The following is a 16,459-nucleotide window of genomic DNA, read 5'->3' on the forward strand; positions in this document are numbered from 1 at the left end:
CAAGAGAAATAAAAGTAAAAATAAACTTTTGGGACTTCATCAAGATAAAAGGCTTCTGCCCAGCACAGGAAGCAATCAACAAAACTAAAAGGCAGCCTATGGAATGGGAGAAGGTATTTGCAAATGACATATTGGATAAAGGGTTAGTATCAAAAATCTATAAAGAACTTAGCAAACTCAACACCCAAAAAACAAATAGTCCAGTTAAGATATGAGAAGACAAGTTCACTTTTCCAAAGAAGACATCCAAATGGCTAACAGACACATGAAAAGATGCTCAACATAGCTCATCATCAGGGAATTACAAATCAAAACCACAATTAAATACCACCTCACAGCTGTCAGAATGGCGAAAATAAACAACACAAGAACAGATCCTGGTGATGGTTTGGAAAAAGGGAAACCCTCTTGCACTGCTGGTGGCAATGCAAACTGGTGCAGCTACTCTGGAGAACAGTATGGAGGTTCCTCAAAAAGTTAATAATAGGGGTGCCTGAGTGGCTCAGTTGGTTAAGCATCTGACTTCAGTTCAGGTCATGATCTCACAGTTCATGAGCTCAAGCCCCTCTCTGGGCTCTGCACTCTCTCTCCCTCTCTGTACTTCATGGGATTCTCTCTCCCTGTCCCTCACTCACTCACGCTTTCTCTCAAAAATAAATAAATAATTTTTTAAAAGATAAAAACAGAACCACCCTACGATCAGCACTACTTGGTATTTATCCAAAGGACACAAAAATACAGATTCGAAAGAGTACAGCTAAGTTATGGAGAGTGCCAAAGGTCCACTGACTGATGAATAAAGACGTGGGTGTGTGTGTACATGTACACACACACACACACACACACACACACACAATCACACACAATGGAATATTACTCAACCATCAAAAAGAATGAAATCTTGCCATTTGCAAAGATGTGAATGGAGCTAGAGTGTATTATGTATGCTAAGCAAAATAAGTCAGAGAAAGACAAATAACATTATTTCCCTCATGTGGAAATTAACAAAACAGATGAACATATGGGAGGGAGGAGAAAAAAAAAAGGGAAACAAACGACAAGAGACTCATTTTTTTTTAATTTTTTTAATATTTATTTTTTAGAGAGAGAAAGAGTATGAGCAGGGGAGGGGCACAGACAGAGGGAGACACAGAATCTGAAGCGGGCTCCAGACTCTGAGCTATTAGCACAGAGTCTGACACGGGGCTTGAACTCAGGAACTGTGAGATCATGACCTGAGCAGAAGTCAGAGGTTTAAACGACTGAGCCACCCAGGCGCCCCACAATGAGAGACTCTTAAAGACAGAGAACAAACAGGGTAAATGGAGAGAGGTGGGTGGGGGATAGGCTAGAGGGATGATGGGTAGGTACTAAAGAGTGCACTTGTTATGACGAGCACCAGATGTTGTATGTAAGTGATGAATCACTGGATTCTACTCCTGAAACCGATATTGTACTGTAGGTTGACTAACTAGAATTTAATTTTTTCAAATGTTTATTTATTTTTGAGAGAGACAGGGTGTGAGCAAGGAAGGGAGAGAGAGAGAGAGAGAGAGAGAGAGAGAGAGAGAGAGAGAGATACAGAATCTGAAGTGGACTCCAGGCTCCAAGCTGTCAGCACAGAGCCCAAAGCAGGGCTTGAAACCAGGAACTATGATCATGACCTGAGCTGAAGTCAGATGCTTAACTGAGTGAGCCACCCAGGCACCCTTAACTAGAATTTAAATAAAACTTTGAAAGGGAGAGAGGGAGGGAAACACAAGAAAAACAACATTATGACCTCTGCAGGAGCAATGCTACAGAAAACCTGTATTTTTGCTTGACCCAATAATTCTTTTTCTTTCTTTCTTTCTTTTTCTTTCTTTCTTTCTTTTTCTTTCTTTCTTTCTTTCTTTCTTTTTCTTTCTTTCTTTCTTTCTTTCTTTCTTTCTTTCTTTCTTTCTTTCTTTCTTTCTTTCTTTCTTTCTTTCTTTTTTATGTTTTACTTATTACCAAATTTTGAATGTCCTTAGGGGCATTTATAGACTTGTTTTTAACCAAAAAATTGTATTTTTTAGTGCCTTTCATGAATTAGGCCCTTCCTTTCAAGGTTATTACAGGTTTCAACTGACAGTATAGAAATAGACTATATAACTAGCTACAGTCCTACATCAAGATAATAACAACACCTGAAAAGTTAACTCAAAATGTTCTGTTTTTACTTTGGCTTTACAAAGTAAAAAACAGTTGAGCTGCCAATGTGTCATCTCACACATTAACATTAGATGTTTTGTTTTTCTCCATTTTTTTGAAACAAAAAAAAGAAAAAAAATTTTTAATATTACACCGATTCCTTCAACTCTTACCCCAAATCCCTCCCTCACACTCCAAACAACCTAGGCATCAAATCATCTCTTTTCTCCATTGATTTTACACAAACTTTTATGTAGCATTCAAGGCTTTCTATTTTGTACTACAGTTATATGCACACACATCTTGTCTCTTCCTTCTAACCCAAGTTCTTTAAGGATTAGGTCTGTGAATTATTAATTTGTAACACATACATCGTATCCTCAAATAGTGTTCAATGAATGAAGAGAAAAATAAGAAAAGACTGCTAATGCCATTATCTGATATACAGAACAACAAAAGAAGAGGTCTGTCCAGGAGAAAATAATGAGTTTTCTAGTAAATATTTTGGGTTTGTAAATCCATGTAGTTGTTTGGTCACCATCCAGAAATATATATATTTTTAAAGTTTATTTATTTTGAGAGAGCACTAGTGTCCATGTGTGTGCAGGGGAGGGGCAAAGAGAGAGGAGAGACAGAAAGAATCCCAAGCAGGCTCTGCACTCTCAGTGCAGAGCTGGACACAGGGCTCAAACTCACGAACCACGAGATCATGACCTGAACTGAAATTTAGTCGGAGGCTTAACCAATTAAGCCACCCAGGCACCCCTAGAAATACTCTATTCCAGACCTAAAGACATATACTTGATGAGGATCATCCAATTGCTGCAATTTTCTACAGGGAAATTTCTGTCTGCTAATGACTGTAGGTATCCATCAAGATGAACAAGAGTGCAATATCCCATATGTACACATAAATAAAGAGATTTACTGTAAGATATTGGCTCCTGTGATTATAGAGGCTGACAAGTCTCAAGTTCTGCAGTTGGCAAATTAGAGACCCCAGAGACAATGGTATAGTTCCCATCTTAATCCAGCAGAATCAAGATCTGGGAAGAGTTGATGTTTCAGTGGGGAGTCCAAAGACAGGAAAAAACACACGTTCTATCTAGCTCAAAGGCAGTCAGGCTGGCTGAATTTCCCCTTATTTGCAGTAGGGTCAGCCACTTTGCTCTCTCACTCTCTTCAGGCCTTCAACTGGTTGGATGAGGTCCACCCACATGAGGGAGAGCACTCAGTGTACTGATTCAAATGTTAATCTCATCCAGAAACACCCTTACAGACAAACACAGATTAATGTTTGATGGCTGGATAGTGAATATGGTCACTAGATTGGCATTTAGTATTCATTTTACCAGAAACAAGTTTCTGCAATATGATAAAAATAAGAGAAGATGGTGAGAGACTGGAAAAGCAGTAAGTACAAATTCTTCTTTAAAGAGTAATGGTAGAAAATACTCTGGGGAGACAGGAACAAGAAAAGGGGAAAGAGTTAAGTTTTGGAAAATGGAAGGAATATCTCTTACATCCAAACCAGAAAGAAGAGGCAAATCTGAGGTTGGCAAGTCCATACAAAGAAAGGTCTTGGGGCACCTGGGTGGCTCAGTCGGTTAAGCGTCGGACTCTTGGTTTCAACTCAGGTTTCACGGTTCATGGGTTCGAGCCCTGCATCAGGATCCATGCTGACATCATGGAGCCCACTTAGGATCCTCTCTCTCCCTCCCTCCCTGCCCCTCCCCCATTTGCACATGTGTGAACTCTCTCTCAAAATAAATAAATACATACATACATACATACATACATACATACAAACTTTAGGAGTCCCTGGGTGGCTCAGTTCATTAAGCATTTGACTTCAGCTCAGGTCATGATCTCATGGTTCACGAGTTCAAGCTCCACATCAGGTTCTCTGCTGTCAACACAAAGTCTGTTTCGGATCTTCTGTCATGCTCTCCCTCTGCCCCTACCCCACTGGTTCTCTACCTGCTCCCAAAATAAATAAACAAACTTAAAAAAAAAAAAAAACTTAAAAAGAATTTAAAAATGATCTTGACCTCAGTATTTTAAAAAAAAAACAAAAAAAGTTAGTGAGGTCATCTATCAGAGGAAGTAGAATGGGTGGATTAAGGAAACTGATGGAGGTTTGAAATAATTCACAAAACTGTCAGTGCATACTTTGTAAAGCAGTTATAAAAATATAGGAAAGCTTTACACCTACACAAATGCAAGGTTCATGCTTTATTGTCCCAGAAATTAGACTGAACGTACAAATTTCCAATAAATGTACTTTACCATTAAAGATATATGTGGGTGTGTGTGTGTGTGTGGGTGTGTGTGTGTGTGTATATACACCCACACCCACACACACACACCCACCCACATATATGTCAGTTACTATTCAGAACAAAGTTAATCACTTCCTTATTTGAATTTTTACAAAATTTTAGAGTCTTCAGTAAGCTATTCAAATATTGTATTACCTTCAGCTAGACAATGAAAAATCACATCTTGTTCAAGTTTCCCTCATTTAAAAAATTTTTTTTGATGTTTATTTATATTTCAAAGAGAGAGAGAAACAGAGCACAAGCAAGGGAAGGTCAGAGAGAGAGGGAGACAGAATCCAAAGCGGGCTCCAGGCTCCAGGCTATCAGCACAGAGCCAGACGCAGGGCTCGAATTCATGAACCACGAGATCATGACCTGAGCCAAGTCGGACACTTGACCGACTGAGCCACTCAGGTGCCCCATCAAGTTTCCCTCTTCTTTAAAATTAATGATAGACATTCTGCCAATGAAGATATGTATGTTTATAATGTTAATACAATTAACTTTTAAAAAGAGCCAATATCCACAATATCCACAGAACTTTGCAAAACAAGTTCCATGAAAATAATTTGACTAAAATCTCTGCAATCTGTTCAAAGTAGCTAAATTTATAGCTATTAGTCTGATTTAAACTTAAGTTGTCATAAAACAGTTTTAAATACCATGCTGCCTTTTCCTGGTACTGGTCACAAAAAATTTGAACTAAAGTATTTAGATTATTATTAACAAAAGACACTAGAAGGAAACAGGAAGTAAGCTTGCTGAGTAAGAAGAAAAACACCCTTCTGAGTTTTTACCACAAAGCATAAAATTCTTACAGGAAATGAATACTTGAGCATGTAAAGTAATTATAAAGAACAGGCACTGCAATCTTACTTCCAAATAAAAGATATGAATCTTAGAGAAAAGTTTTTAAATAAAATGGTGTGTGAAAGATTAAAAGCTCCATGCCTGTTTGTGCCACAGACTTCCAAAGTCAGTCTATTATTACTGCTCTGTTTACCTGCTCCTTTTGGCTTAAATCAAATCAAACTTTATCTTCATGGACACAAACAAAATGATGAAATCTTAGTGTTAATACACGGGCTTAGAACTTTCCTTTGAATATAAAAATTATTTTATAGCATTTGTAATAAGTGCACACCAAACCTCTGAAGACTTCAGATAATAGTGCACTGAACTGAGAACCTGAGAGGAACCATCATTATTAAATGGCTATTTGTAAGCTCTATTATCAATATTTAACTATAAAACCAGCCTCCTTTAATTTTCTTTCTTTTTAAAAAACAATTTTTTTAATGTTTATTTATTTTTGAGACAGAGAAAGACAGAGCATGAACGGGGGAGGGTCAGAGAGAGGGAGACACAGAATCTGAAGCAGGCTCCAGGCTCTGAGCTGTCAGCACAGAGCCCGACGCGGGGCTCGAACTCACAGACCGTGAAATCATTACCTGAGCTGAAGTCAGACACTTAACCAACTAAGCCACCCAGACACCCCTTTTAATTTTCTTTCTAGTTGGTCCTTGGTTCTACTTTCTGGGACAATGGACTTTTTTTTTTAAGTTTATTTACTTATTTTGGGAGAGAAAGAGAGAACAAGCAGGGGAGGGAGGGAGGGAGAGAGAGAGAGAGAGAGAGAGAGAGAGAGAGAGAGAGAGGTGGGGGGGGGGGGGGAATGAGAATGAGAATCCAAAGCAGGCTCTGCACTGTTAGTGCACAACCCAAGAGGGGGCTCAAATCCATGAACCGTGAGATAATGACCTGAGCAGAAATCAAGAGTTGGACGCTTAACTGACTAAGCCACCCAGGCACACCTGAAACAATGGATGTTAAAATTAAGTTACTAAATTGAATTTCTCAATTTACATTGAAAAATATAAACAGGATTTGCTTAATTTTAACCTTTCCATACAGTTAAAGTAAAGCTATTCTGTATTTCAACTTTCAGCACTTGCTACCACTAGTCTGTTAAAATTCAGCACAAAGTACTACTTAATGTAACACAATGGTAACATACTTAATATATTGAAAATTTTAGTACATTTCATCTTTTTTTCTTTTTACAGGAATACTATGATTTTCAGTTATTCCAATTGATGAATTGGTTTGAGGAACTATGTCCAAAATACAAAACTTTAAAAGAAAGAAAGAAAAAAAGTCCACTTTCTCTTACATGGGAACTTTCCAAACTAAATATTATTCCTGAAAGGAACCTCAGAAATCATTTAGTCTAACTAATGAGGGACAGAAGCAGAAAAATGGTCACCTTTTCTAGACCCTAGTCCAGAAAGCTAAGGGTCAAATACATGCTGGTTGCTACACACAAGGGTCTCATGACTGACTGTAAATCTCACCAATAGTTAATATTGAATTGAATTGAATGATAAGCACCAGAGAAATGTTATAAAAGTAGTTTTACTAGTAGAAATTCTATGATCTAATACTCCCTGCATGTCCCCTCTCCCTTGAGCACACAGCATATCACCACCAGCTTCATACAACAAAAAGTACAGCTCTTTCTGTCTACAGGTCCTGTCCCCATGCTACTTAATAAACTTGCTAAATTGCATCATAAAATGTCTCAAGAATTCTTGGACTGTTGTGTGCAAGGATGTCCTAACATTTTTGATGGCCCGTACAGGACAACACAGTGAATCCAAGAGCACTGGTACAACCTGAGAAGTCGTCTTTACTCCTAGTCTTTGTTTCCCATCTGTTATTTTTCTTTTTCAGGGATGTCCTGAATAGTATGACCCTTCAGAACATGTCTTGCCAGAGTGCTTAGGAGAGAACCTCTTGCTTGTGGCTATACTACGGGAAGGGACAAACTCCTGTCGCCCAGCTGGGCACCAGTACTTTGGCCATAATGGCATTGGGCTCAGAAATCAGGCTCTCCCTGTTTTACCTTTTCTTTTAATACTTGTATTCTTCCTAGGCATGGGACAGCCATATATGTCGTTAGGATAGCCACCGATCTCAAGATTCCCATGTAAGGTTTCCTTCTAAACCTGATGTAATCCCTTGATAAGCATAAAATCCAAGATATGTCTAATCGAGTGCTTCCAGAAAGGGATCAGTGGGGCACTCACCCAATGGAGGATCACTCCCTTGGGACTGGATTATGGCTAAAGCTCATGAGAAAGTTTCCCAGATTAGGCAGGAGTTCCATATTTTCATTTTATCATGTCTTTCATTTGTCCTTCCCCATGGACTGTTTGGCGTTTTCAGTCCTGCCCTCAGATTGAAAGTACTTCTAACTTAGATATAGGACACATAACATGATATAAAATAGCTGCCCCATATTAACAAAGGCCAAGACCTCTACTCCATCCATTGATACTAGATCTAGATGCTAACAAAGGTATTATTATTGGTTGCCAAATGATATATCAACTCTTTCAAAATGGAAAGAGGCAGCCCCAATCTCTCTAGCATTTCTATCCATTCACTGTCACCTACTGTAGCCTAGGATGCAGCAGGGAAGTGAAGAAAGGTCCAACAACGCTTCAAGTGGCACAAAGGTGTCAGAGTGGCTGAGAATGAGGGATACTTCCCGCCACTCTGAACCCCAGGAACCTTTGGCAATATTCCTGATGGGATGCCATTTGGAAGCCAAGGGGGATTTTGGTAATGGACTCTTAGTTAATGTACTCTCTTCATTTTATAGGAATTAAATATGGGATCAACTTCCTCAACCCCAAAGGATACCCCTTTGGGGTGTCTCCTAGCACACTGGAGTCAATTTAGACAGAAGGATTAAAAAAAATTTTTTTTAATATTTATATTTGAGAGAGAGAGAGAGAGAGAGAGAGAGAGAGAGAGAGAGATGAGTGAGCAGGGGAGGGGCAGAGGAAGACAAAGACAGAATCTGAAGCCGACTCCAGGCTCTGAGCTGTCAGCACAGAGCCAGCCTTAAGGCTTGAACTCACAAGCCTTGAGATCATGACCTAGCCAAAGTCATATGCCTAATCAACTGAGCCACCCAGGTGCCCCTAGACAAAAGGATTTAAAGAAGTACTTCATCTTCTTCTGTAATAATGCCTGGCCTCAATATTCTCTGGAGGATGATGAAAAATGGCCCATTAACAGGTCCTTAAACTTTAATACTATTTATCAATTAGACCTTTTATGCAGGCATCATGGGAAATGGACTGAAGGGCCCTACATCCAGACCTTGATGACACTGAGTCAGGATCCTAATCTAAGAGAGATTTGTAGGATGTGCCTGGTAAGATTCCAGGCCCCCACACCTTTAGATGTTTTATTTTATTTTGAATGTTTATTTATTTTGAGAGCAAGTGGGGGACGGGCAGAAAGAGTGGAAAAGAGAGAGAATCCCAAGCAGGCTTCATGCTGACAGCGCAGAAACCAACTTGGGGCTTGATCCCATGAACCCTGAGATCATGACGTGAGCCAAAATCACGAGTTGGACACTTAACCAACTGAGCCACCCAGGCGCCCCTAGATATTTAAATGATGATTGTTTAAATAGACCATCCAAGGGGCACTTGGGTGGCTCAGTCAGTTAAGCACCTGACTCTTGATTTGGGCTCAGGTCATGATCTCACAGTTTGTGGATTAGAGACCCACAGAGGACTCCACACTGACAGTGTGAAGCCTGCTTGGGATCCTCTCTCTTCCCCTCTCTCTCTCTGCCCCGCCCCCACATACACTCTCAAAAATAAATAGACTTTTAAAAAATGCAGAACACAATGTGCCAACTACAGTTAAAAAAATAAATATATAACACACAGTTAAATGTAAAAATAAATAAATAAATAGATAAATAAATAAATAAATAAAATAGACCACTCAATCAAAGAAACCAATTGAGTCAGACAAATCAATCAGCAGAAGAAAAAGTCACAATAAGCCCACATGCAAGCCCAGACCCTTAGTAACTCCCCCTCCATATAAACCTTTGGAGCTTTCTGCTCCAAGCCCAGTGGGATGTACTAGAAGTAGAACATCATACCTATCAAACACTCAGACTAAGGCAGAACTGTATCCACTTTGGGAAGCAGCAAACAGGGAAATGGGCACAATTAAGGTACGTGTCCCATTTTCTATGTCAGATCTGGCACAAATAAAACAACTAGGATGATACTCAGAGGATCCACATAAGTTTATAGATGTATTTCACCAGGTGTCTCTACTATTTGATTTATCCTGTCAGGATATCTATATTATTCTAATGCACTGTTGTACCCCAGAAGAAAAGGCCTAAATTTGGGCTGGGACACAAGAATTTGCAGATAAGCTGGTGACCAGGGATAGAAATCATTATCTAGTAGGAGGAGACACTCACTGTTCCTAATGCCGAGCCTCACTGGAACTACCAAAAGGACAGACCTGACAGGGGAAGATGAGACCATATGGTCATGTGTTTACTGGAGGGAATGAAAAGAGGATTTTCTAAACCTGTCAATTTTGATAAAATTAAGGAAGTAACCCAGGCAAATGATGAAAATCCAGCCTTATTTTAGGGGTTTTTAATAGAATAAATTGGTAAATATATAAATTTAGACTCAGCCATACCAGAAAGGCTGGTTATCCTAAATAGGCATTTTATAAGCCAGTCAGCACCAGACATTCACCATAAATTGGCAAAAATGGCCCTAGGTCCTCAAACTTCAACCCAGTGGAACAACCTGAAGAGAGCATGACAAGGCCCTGAGATTGGTCTGGCTCCCCTAAGCATAATGATGGCTGAGCTCCATGTTACCCTGGATGTGGGAGTAAGTTAAATTCATTGATTTTCTTATTGATACAGAAGCCACTCACTCTGTCCTTATTTAGCACTCCAGTGCGACCTGTCTTTCTAAAATTACTAGAATAGAAGGAGAACTTAAATCATGCTTACAAACTTTTCTTGTAACTTGTAAACATAGAGACCAAGTAATTACCCATTCTTTTCTGGTTCTGCCTTCCTGTCCCACTCCCCTACTGGGAAGGGACCTCATGTTTAAGTTGGGAAGCCAGTTCAAACTAACTAGACAGGAGGATGGTCTCCTCTCTAAGGGCTGAAGAAAAACTGGACATCCACCTGGAATTCCCCCTAACATTTGGGAACATGTAGATCCCCAAATTTGGAATTATGATATCCTAGGGAAGGCAATAGTCCATCCCATCAAAACAGCTCTAAAGGATCTTGCTATTATTGCACACAGAAAACAATATCCTCTTAAGACAGAAGTCAGGGCTGGATTCTAACCACTCATAGATAAATTTCTTACAAATGAAATTCTTAAACCTTGCCAGTCCCCTTATAATACTCCCATTTTGCCTGTTAAGCCTAATGGAGAGGGGTGCCTGGCTGGCCCAGTTGGTGGAGCACACAACTCTTAAACTTAGGGTTGTAAATTTGAGTGCCACGTTGGGTGCAGAGATTAAAAATAAAATGTTTAGGGGCGCCTGGGTGGCTTAGTCGGTTGAGTGTCTGACTTCGGCTTAGGTCGCGATCTCACGGTCTGTGAGTTTAAGCCCCGCGTCGGGCTCTGTGCTGACAGCTCAGAGCCTGGAGCCTGCTTCGGATTCTGTGTCTCCCTCTCTCTCTGCCCCTCCCCTGCTCATGCTGTCTCTCTCTCTCTCTGTCAAAAATAAAAAAACATTAAAAAAAAATTAAAAATAAAATGTTTAAGGGGCACCTGGGTTACTCAGTTGGTTAAATGTCCAACTCTTGATTTTGGCTAGATCATGATCTCATGGTTTGTGAGATGGAGTCTTGCATGAGGCTCTGTGCTGACAGTATGGAGCCTGCTTGGGACTCTCTCTTGCTCTCTGCTCCTCCCCCCTCCCCCACACCCTCTCAAAATGAATAAACATTTTAAAAAATGTTTGTTTGTTTTTTTAAATAGAAACCTAATGGCCAGTACAGAATGGTACAAGACCTCAGAGTAATAAATGAAGCTACAGTCCTTATTCACCCTAGAGTGACAAACCCTTATACTGTACTGACTCAAACTTCAGGCAATACAGAAAGGTGTATGGCTTACAGTGCTTGATTTAAAGCATTTCTCCTTTTGTATCCCCTTAAGTGAAGAGGTCCAGCCTCTACTGACCTTTGAATTGACTCCAGTAGGAGAACATCAAGCATGCCAGCTTACATGGACAGTCCTACCACAGGGATTTAGAGAAGAGTCCCCATTTGTCTGGCAATACACTCAGCAGAGAGTTTAGAGACCTTACACTGCCTCAGGGAATAACAGTACAATACGTGGATGATATTTTAATCTGAAGCTCCATGAAAGAGGTCTCAGACAATAATTCTATTGTTGTACTAAACTTTCTTAGAGAAACAGGATACCAAGAACAGTCTAAAAAGGCTCAAACTTCGAAACAGAAATATGGGATATGAATTAACTATTGGATAGCATTCCCTGCCAATCGAGAGAAAAAGAGCTATAATAGAATTGGAACCTCCTGTCACATAAAACCAACTCCAAACCTTTACAGGAATGCCTAGATTTTGCCACCTACAGATCCCAGAGTTTGGAGTCCTAGCCAAATTTCTGTATGAAGCCACTAGAGGACCAGATAAAGAACCTTCAAAATGGGATAAAGAACAACAGGGGATCTTTCAACAACTAAAAATTAAACTACCCTCTACTAGCTCTACCTCTACCAAACTTAGAAAAGCCATTTATTTACCCTATTCCTTGCTGAAAAAAGAAGCCACACCTTAGCCCCTAACATGAAAACTAGGGCATTAATTGAAACCTGCAGGATATTTTTCCAAATCCATTGACAATGTAGCCCAAGGATGGCTACCTTGCCTTTAGGAGCAGTAGCAGCTACTGCACTACCAATAGAAGCATCTAAACTTCCAATGGGAAAGCCATTGACTGTGACAACCTCTCATCAGGTTCAAAGAATTTCAGAAACTAAAGGTCATCAATGGATGACAGGGGATGACTAAATATCAAGCTATACTTTTATACTCCCCTGACACTGTTCTCAAAACCTGTCAAACCCTAAATCTGGCATCTGTCATACCTGGACCAGACTATGCTATTATGTTTGAATATGACTAGAACTAGTCTATTCCACCATCCAGATCTAGCAATAGGTAACACTGACAGTTGGTTTCCATACAGTAGTTTTATAGAAAGAAGACAAAGAAAGGCTGGCTATGCAAATATTAGTTTAATGAAAACTACTGAGGCCATTACTGATCAACACTTCAGCTCAAAATGTCATACAGCACAAGAAGGCCCTTGATAAATACACAAATAAGGCCTTAAATGACTCTGAAAATAGCATTACATTATTAAATGTTGAAATGACCCATATGCGTAAAGCAGTTCTACAAAATAGAATGGCATTAGATGTCTTAACAGCAGATGGTACTATGACAAATATTAAAAATAAGGAGGAAAAGATGTATGCAGGGAGCAATGAAAGACATGTGGGTATCACAGCCCTGTCCTCACCAAAGGAAAGGGTGGAGAAAATATCAGTTGAACTGTAAGTGACCAGTCTAAAGACGGAAAAAAGGAAAGAAAAGGAAGCAGGATTTTGTAGCAAAAGCAACTTCAGTTGTGAAGAAACGGTTTCCAGGGTACTTAATTTTTGTTTTGCTATTTGTCTTGTCACCTTCCCAATTTCACAGGCTTCTGAAATACAGAGAAACTAACTTTAAAGTCATCTAGTCAAAAGGTTCCAAACGCTAGTCCAAGGGAGCAGGTTAGCTGCATCAAAATCACTTAAAGAAGGAAAAAAAAAAAATGTTTTTAAGTCATCTTTTCCCTCAAATTCCACAATCTCACCTCTTATTCCCACCCCCAAACACACAATATCAGGACTGAAGAAGCCTAAACTCCTCTTCAGGGCACAGTGACATACAACTAAGTTCAGGAAGCCAATTATTTAACCCATGTTTGACAGGGAACTTATTACTTCCAAAATAGCATGTTCTATCACTAAAGGGATGGAGTGGGGGAAGTGATTTTAGAGTCACATCATGGGTCTGAACATCAGCTTTTCTTCTTACAAATAGTTCTGTGGTCTTCTTCCTAACCTCTAATGTATTGTGGAAATTTTCAGACATACAAAAGTAGAAAAAATAATATAATGAACACCCATGTATCCATCACAGCTTCAATAATTATCAACATATAGCCAATCTTGTTGCATCTAGAAGCACCTATCCCCAGCTCTTCCTTCTATTAAAACTATAATTTATTACATTTCATTTACAAATTCTTCAGTATATATCTCTAAAATATAAGAGCTCATTTGACTTACAATACCATTATTATATGAAAAAATTAAGAATTCCTAAATTTCTTCACATTTCCTCAATTGTAAAATAGGTATGGGTTGCTCTGTCCTCATAGGATTCTTAGGAACTCTCTACTGTCTCAGTGACCATTATAAGAAAAGAAAAAAAAGTTCAGTTTGAATATCTACACATAGATAAAAAGAATGCAGCTCTCAGGTTCTGAGTTCTGATCCAGGATCACTGGACAGTAAGTAACTCCAGTTGATCCAGAAACCTCAACTTATCTAATATAATAACCACAATTCACCTAAAATGGTAATCTCAGCTCACTTGGAATAATGTTTCCCTTAGTGGATAAATGACTTTTTGATGCTGAGAAAATTAGAATTTGAGACACACAGATATGAAATAAACCAGTCATTTATAAATATTTGATCAAATTCAAGATAGTCTATGTATTGTGGTCACAATGCATATATTGTAAAGATGTGAATACATACATACAAAAGTGTGATGCAAGGAGCAGGAGTATTTAAAAGTGACCTGGATGGGTTGTATGGACAGTCAGGGACTCTCTCTTCTACCAATGGGAGGACTGAGCCTACACTTAGCTCCCTATAGGACCAGGTGCTGCCTTTTTTCTGATAGCAAAAACTGCAAATTTCCATAGCTCCTGAGATTCCCAAGTTCTAGGCAGTTGCCCTTCCCAAACAACTCCTGAAACAGCTGATTTCCCCAATCCAGACTGCATAGTGTCAGACACCATCCCCTCATGCTGTCATGCTTTGCCTATAAAAAGGAGACCCACGTTTGGGGAGGGATCTCTCCATTGGAACACTGATTCAAATGTGAATCCAGCAGTGGTCTGGCCTGAGCAGGATGGATCAGGTGAACCAGTGCCTTTAATATATTTTTTAATTAAGGTAAAATTCACAGAACATAAAATTCACTGGCTTTCAATACATTCACAATGCTGTGTGGTCATCACCACTATGGTAAGAAGACTGAAATGGTCTAATTCTAGAGCATTTTCATCATCCTCCCCAAAACCCCAGTAACAATTAAACAATCATTCCCATTCTTTCCTTCCCTGACCCCTGGAAAACACTAATCTGCTTTCTGTCTCTATGGATTTGCCATTTCTGGACATATATAAAATGAATCATACAAAACATGGTCTTTTGTGCCTGGCTTTTTTCATTTATGTTTTTAAAGTTCATCCATGTTATAACATATATCAGGACTTCACTTTTTTGTGGGTAATATTCCACTGTATGAACATACCACTTTGGTTTACCCATTCATCAGTTGATGAGGTATTTGGGTTGTTTCTACTTTGGAGCTATTATGAGTAAAGCTGCTATGAACAATCCAATTTTTAGAACGAGCAAATGACTTAAGACATTTTCTCCAAAAAAGATAAATGGCCAATTAAGCACATGAAAAGATACTCATCATCATTAGTCATCAGGAAATGTAAATCAAAACCATAGTGATACTGTTTCACATCCATCAGGATGGTGATAATCCAGAAAATGGAAAATAACAAGTGTTGGCAAGGATATGGAGAAACTAGAACTCTCACACATTGCTGATAGGATGTAAAATGGTGCAGCCACTATGGGAAAGTTGAGTAGTGCCTCAGAAAGCTAAATTATCAGTTCTTTTTGGTATATTTCCCCCACCCCATCTTCTTTTTTGTTTTTGCTTTGTTTTTGTTTTTGTTTTTTTTTTTGGTGGATGACTCATGGCTTAGTTTCTCCATCTCCTTTTAAATACTTTAGGAAATGACTGTTATTTTGGTTTTTTTTTTTTAATGTTTATTTATTTTCGAGAGAACATAAGCAGGGGATGGACAGAGAGAGGGGGACAAAGGATCTGAGGCAGGCTCTGCATTGGGCAGAAAGCCCAATGTGGGGCTCGAACTCACAAAGCATGAGATCATGACCTGAGCTAAAGTCAGACGCTCAACCGACTGAGCCATCCAAGTGCCCAATGACTGTTATTTTGTAAAAACAAAAAGAAAACCCTCAACAATATGACAGAGATATTAAGAGAAAATAATTTGATGTTATATTTAGGATATCAATTTAAAATATACAATTAACTTGTGATTTTTTAATTGAAAGTATTAAGAGATTATGTGACTAAATTTGTAAATACTGAAAAGCTTAAAATAACATATCCTTAGTGAACTGTAGTCAAAATCCACTTATAAAACATTCCATTAGTTAAGATTTTTCTCTTTTCTGATAATGTCATCCAAAAATCTCATCTGTGTTTCCAAGCCTTCTTACTACCTGCTTCTTTCTCCAAAATGGCTTTTAAAGTCGCAATTCAACATACACCCATTCAAAATCATGCAAAATTTGCTTCTCCTTCCCTAAAGGCTAGTTGATTCCCAGCACCTAAAGAGTAACTAAGTGCTTGTCTAATTAGCTGAATGATGTAATTCGCATTAAGGGGAGAATGAAACTTAAACATTCCCAAGACCCACAGATATTACAAGAGCAAAATAGAAACCTGCAATGATACACTGTATTTGGAAAGGAAAAATCTAAATCCTGCTGCCTCTGTCTGAGGCACACATCCTTCCCTGTCTGAGGGAAGACATCCTGTTCCAGCTACCCTTAACTAGTTTTTACAGATAGTAAGACAATATGAACTCAGCAACTATACCACATTTTTCATTTTAATCAATATAGGTGTGGAGAGAGAGTCCTTTAATGACTTTTATGGGGTT

The 16,459-nt window shown here is 38.9% G+C and overlaps 1 protein-coding gene across 3 annotated transcripts in view; it reads right to left on the minus strand.

The window, feature by feature from the left end:
- PIK3C2A (phosphatidylinositol-4-phosphate 3-kinase catalytic subunit type 2 alpha) overlaps window positions 1–16,459 on the minus strand; it is a 189,521-nt gene that overhangs the window by 73,725 nt on the left and 99,337 nt on the right. The gene's annotated exons all lie outside the window — the stretch shown is intronic.

Source organism: Felis catus, chromosome D1, assembly GCF_018350175.1.
Source record: "Felis catus isolate Fca126 chromosome D1, F.catus_Fca126_mat1.0, whole genome shotgun sequence".
Taxonomy (NCBI): Eukaryota; Metazoa; Chordata; class Mammalia; order Carnivora; family Felidae; genus Felis; species Felis catus.